Genomic DNA, 6,000 nt, shown 5'->3' with positions numbered 1-6,000 from the left:
TAATCTCTTTCCTAGCTCCCTAAAATTTGCCTGCAGGACCTCATCCCTTTTGCTACCTATGCTTTGGGTACTGATATGGACCATGACCTTTGGCTGTTCACCTACCCCCTCAGAATATTCTGCAGCCGCTCAGTGACATCCTTAACCCTGGCACTAGGGAGGCAACATACCATCCTGGAATCACATCTGTGGCCGCAGAATTGCCTCTCTGTTCCCCAAACTATCGATTCCCCTACCACTATTGCCTTCCTGATCTTCCTTCTCTCCCCACCCCCCACTGTACAGATGAGCCACCCGTGGTGCTGTGGACTTGGCTCTGGCTGTAGTCCCCAGAGGAATCACTGCCCTCACCAGTATACTGAATAGTAGTTGGAGAGTGAATTGCACTCAGGGGACTCCTGCACTAGCTGCCTGGTCCTCCTTGTCTGTCTGATGTTCACCCATTCCCTCTCTGCCTGCACACTCTTATGCTGCGGGGTGACCACCTCCTGAAACATGCTATCCACGCAGCTCTCAGCCTCACAGATGCACTACAGTGATGCCAGCTGCTGCTCAACCTCCAAAATCTAGAGCTCGAGCTCCGCCAGCCGACGCCACTTCCAGCACACATGATTGTCCAGGACATGGGAAGCATTCTGGATTTCCCACATGGGGCTGGATTTGCACCCACAGGACTGAGGTGCCCTGCTATGCCTCTATTTATTTAACTATTAACTAACTTACAGAAATAAACTTAAGACAGAGGGGGAAAAATTCGTCCCCTTAGTGCTGCCGGTTAGCGCCAGCATTTGGCACTAATGCAGTGTTGAGATCAGTACCGATAGGATGAGGTGAATCCAGTGCCTCACGCCAATTCGAGGCCCCCCATAGTGCTGCCCATAACAACTGTTGCCAGGGACCTCAACGCCCGGGAGATCGTGACATCAGTGATTGTGCAATGTCACAACTGCCTAATTTCCCGAATTGCTTTTAGCCACTTACCTCACCACCTGGACTAAACACCGACAGGGAGAGCTGGCATGCAGCACCAGGAAGCCGGCTGCAGGTTGTTATTTAAAGGGAGCATCAGTAATCACTCACACCTCTCAGGTTAGTGCAGTTTCAGTGGCTTTCTGTTAGTTTCAGCTACTGCACCAATTTCATTGCGTAATTTCAAGGTTCTTTTGTATCAGGAGTCTTATAGCAAGTGCAAAATAGCTACCTTTATTCGTCAAAGATTCAAACTGCAACACTTGGTAAGATTAATGGGGGCTTTACTGGTATGCCACCTCGCCCTCCAGGATCTACAGTGGAGGGAGCACAGGTAGCAAGAAAGATGGGAACATGTACGCAGAGGGAGGAGGACGAGTACGAGGAGGAAGAAGATGAGAAACAGGATGGAGGGTGGAGGCAGCCAGATAATTGGGCTTCCAGACAGGTGGTCTGTGATGTGGTGTGCTACCTCCCTCCACATAGTGCGCAGACTTGGTGCGAGGGTGTCCTGCCAGTTGTTAAAGGACTGCTCGCCTTCTCTCCAGTGCTAAAACCAATGCCTCCAAAGTATCATGAGAAAACCTGTGGGCTTTCTCCTTGGGGCAGCGATCTGCCATGAGATCTGTAAATAAATGCTCCTTCTCTTTGTTCCTCTTCTTATGGTTGTTGAGGCAGCTGCACAGCCAACAATGCTGAGAATGAGGTGCTGCAGCATCAAAGAACCTCCCCTTTAATCATTGAACAAAGCCTGTGGCAATCATGAGTTGGAATTAGACTACAACTGATATTGGTCCAGCCTTTAAGTGTAATGCCAATGAGCTTGGGTTTTTAGACTTTGGGGGAAAAATTCGGTACCGACCATTTTGGGGCGCGAATATCGGCTGGGGGCAAAATTTAATGCCCGGCGCAATTTATCGCCGGCGACTAGGAAATTCATCTCCACCACTCCTGGAGGTGATTGTAGCACTAAATCAAATGCTACACACTTCTCTTAGGGCGCTAACATTGGGAAACAGGGCGCTACCTTAGAGTGCTACTCAAGCTCAGGCGATGTCAATTACCTTGTACTCAGACATACTGGCGCCTTCCAGTTCTTAAAGGGGATGGTCCATTATGCTGCACAGCCTCACCCTGATCATTGGTGCATTTGACCTGGGCCTGCAAGGAGGTGCAAATCTTCAACAATGATTATCAAGGCTGCTCAGAGGCCTAGGGAGAGAGCTCTTTGGTTTAGCAACCAGGCATTAGTTGCTCTGATTGTGGCTGTGGAACGCCGATGGGCAGTGCTGTTTCCAGACACTGGCAGGAGGCCATTGTCCCGGGAGCTCACAAGGGTGTGGAGGGAGGTTGCCCATTACGTATTGTCCAGGAGCCTGTTCCAAAGGACTCACACCCAGTGCCGCAAGAAGTTCAACAACCTCAGTCGGGCAGTCAGGGTGAGTAGACGCTTCAAATACCTTTACATCTCACCATCTCAACCTCACTCTGTGTACTGACGGTATAAATTGCCAAATCTCCAACACTCACCAAACTACTATGCCCTTTTACTAAAAGTCAGATCCAAATCTCACACCTTGCAGACATCAACGGCTATTCAACTATGGTAGGCACATCTGCCAAACACATGGCTACACACTCACTCACATGCTGTACTTTTTCTTACAGGCCAAGCTTTCTTATAACAGGAGGGAGCAACAACACATGGAGCTGCACCCCCTCACACAGCTGGAGGAGCGAGTTCACAGACTAATCGCGAGCCATGTTATGGGCACTGTGGCAGTCGGAGAGGTCAACCCCCTTGTGGACAGCAATGGTATGTTCTTCATCTCTCTCTCCTCTCTCATACCAGTTTCCCACTTTCCATCTGACTATACAGTCTCCAGTTTTGCTCCCTTCCTGCCCCCCCTGCCCTCACATTAAAGCCACTTTTGTACCTTCCTGCTTTCAGATAGTGAGCCACCATCTGACCAACCTGTCCCTCAGCCTCCCACTGACAGCAAAGTGGGAGAGGAGGAGGAATACCAAGCCAGAGCCTCATCGCCTGCGTCACCCATGGGCGAGACATCTGATACTGGGGCCACGCGGTCACTGGAGGGGAGCAGAGGAAATGGCTCTAATGTGGGTGAAGCTCCAGGACCCAGCAGACTGCAGCAACATCATGGGGGAAGGGAAGCTCGGGGGCCATCTCCCCAGAGGGTGAGTGCACATACAAGTTCTGCTGCACAGGACTCAGATGAGGACTTCGATATCACAGCGATGAGTACTCAGGCGATGAGCATGCATACTGAGCTCATGGGTGAAATGGCAAGGGTGCCCAAGAGCGTGGATTCACTGGCTAGGAGCATGGAGGAGTCCACCACCAGCACAGCTGTCATCTGTGTGCAAACCCACGAGCCCATCCTCGCCTCGTTGCAGAGGATGGTTGACTACAGGGAGACCGTGGGGACCCAGACCCCATGCTGCTTGTAACGGGTGAGGTGGCAGCATCTATTGCAGCACATGCTTAGTGTTGGAATTGAGTCTTTGTTTGGTGCCATCCTATCACAGACTCCTCTGCTGCAGTCTCAGAGTGATGCCACACAAGCGCTGACCACTGCCATCGTTGCTGGGTCACCCACGTTCCACCTGGGATCTCACGGTGCCGCTGCAGGCCAGCAATCTGTGCTCAAGCAGATTGCCCCGGATGCAAAGGTTCTGCCCCGGGGCAATGGCAGTGTGTCAGACGAGCAGGAAGGTGCTGTCATCTCTAGGAGGACAGCATTCCTGCTGCCACCACTGCCACTCCGCCATTGCACTTGCCACAGCCTGTAACCCTTCCAGCCCAGACTGCTGCCGCCCATGCAGAGTTGGTGCAGCCTGCAGCCAGGCCCACCAGACCCAGAGCTGGTCGAGGGCGTGCTTCAAGGCCATCTGCAATCTCTGGATCCGAGATTCAGCAGCCTTCCGCCAGCCTTGCTGCAGCCACTGGGGCCACATTACGGAGGAGCAGTAGGGTTGGAAGGGGGGAAGTGCGAAGGGGAGGAAGATCATTGAAGAAGGCCGAATAACTAACATTTTTGTAACATATGGGGGAAGTGTTTGTAACGAATGTTCATGTAAATATATTGTTCACTCTGTTAAGACTTATTTCGATGTGGTAAGAACCAGTTTTGTTTGTTAATGAATTGTTGTGTTTGTTATTGGTTGTGCTTAATAAGACACAGTGGTTCAGAAAAATAACTTTTTTTATTGAAACGTTACAAATTTCCTCATGTTACTCATTGGAACTTTGCCTGGTAATAGGGGCTGCAGGGTGGCTGTAATGATGTGCTTTTTGATCCCAAAAGTAATCTTCTCTGTCATTCATCAGAAGCATTGTCTTATGAGGCATTCACGAACGGCCCTTGCAGAAGCAACATTGAGCGCCTCCCTCCCAAAATGTTGCTGCTCATCCTCCTCTTCATCCTCCTCTTCTGCCTCCTCCTCCTCGTCTCCCTCTTCCTCCTCCTGAGGTGCTCCACCAATCCCTGGTGGCAATGGCTGGGTCCTCAGAATTGCGAGGTTGTGAAGCATGCAGCACACAACAATGAAAACCGATGCTCGATTGGGGGAGTACTACAGGGATTCTCCAGAGTGGTCAAGCCACCGGAACCGTTGCTTCAGCATGCCAATTGTCTGTTCAATGAGGTTCCTAGTGGTGCTATGGCTCTCATTGTAGGCGAGCTCAGCAGGAGCGTTGGGATTATGGAGCGGTGCCATCACTAGGTGCAGAGCGGATAATCCTTGTCCCTGAGGAGACAGCCATGACATTGATGCGACGGTTGGACTAGGTCTGGGACACCAGTCTGGCAGCGGATAAATGCTTCATGGCTGCTGCCAGGATAGTGGGCATTGATGGCGAAGATGCGCTGTCTGTGGTCTCACACCAACTGGACGTTCAGAGAGTGGAAGCTTTTGCGGTTGTGGAAAACCACTGCATTTGCATGAGGTGCCCGCAATGCCACATGAGTGCAGTCAATGGCGCCCTGAGCCATGGGGAAGCCTGCTCTCCTAGCGAAGCCATATGCACGTTCACGCTGTTTGTCTTGGGTCATGGGGAATGAGATGTACTCCCTTCTCCTTTTGTAGAGAGCATTTGTGTCCTCCCGGATGCAACAATGGACAGCGAACTGGGAGATGTTCGCAACATCCCCTGTTGAAGCCTGGAAGGATCCGCTGGCGTAGAAATTGACAGTCACTGTCTCCTTCACTGCCAATGACAGAGACATCCTGGTCCTGAGCTGAGGCTGGAGCTCTGGTTGCAGGAGGTGACAGAGCTCTGTGACCACCTCCTTCTAAATCATTGCTCCTCGGACAGATGAATGTATGAGAATTGCTCCCACAATACCTTGGGAGTGTAAGGTCTCCTATGCAGAGCCCTGTTGGCCCGCCTTCCTCTTGCCATATTTTCCACTCTCTCTCTCCGCCTCCGCTGTGTCCGACGGTGAAGCGGGAGGATGAGGCCCTGTGCCAGTAAAGCCCCCATTAAATCTTCTAAATATGGTAGTAATAAAGCTGACAGAAATGGGAACCTAAAAAGCCTCGCTGACAAACAAAACTACTTCAAGTAGGACAGCGTTAAATGTCTCCAGACACCTCTCTCCCTCTCTCAATCTGCGTATGTAAAATTGATTGCCGACAGGGTAAAGCAGGAAACGCATGCCTTTAAATAGCGCTCCCCCAGCACCCAGCCAACTGCAAACCATCCCCTTCTACCTGTCCTTCCTCGCGCCAGGTGCTGAGGTAGTGGGTGAGAATCAATTTCCGGTCCGGGGTGCTACCGGTGTGATCCGCGCTTGGATGATGCCATGAACTGCAGGCACAGTAGATCATGGAGGTAGTGTTTAGCACCACCGGAAACCACCAGGTCAACTTTGCGGACGGCGGTTAAATTGCCGTGCTTGGGCGGGAAGTTGTTACCGCCTTGTTAGCATCCCTCAGAGGTGCTAACGGGAGGCGCTAACCAACCAAACTTGATTTAAGACTCCAATCATTTCCTTGAGCAGTGAG

Source organism: Somniosus microcephalus, chromosome 6, assembly GCF_052327205.1.
Source record: "Somniosus microcephalus isolate GS21.2 chromosome 6, FLI_Smic_1.0, whole genome shotgun sequence".
NCBI classification, from domain to species: Eukaryota; Metazoa; Chordata; class Chondrichthyes; order Squaliformes; family Somniosidae; genus Somniosus; species Somniosus microcephalus.
The sequence above is the reverse complement of the archived record's forward strand: the minus strand, read 5'-3'. Positions refer to the sequence as shown.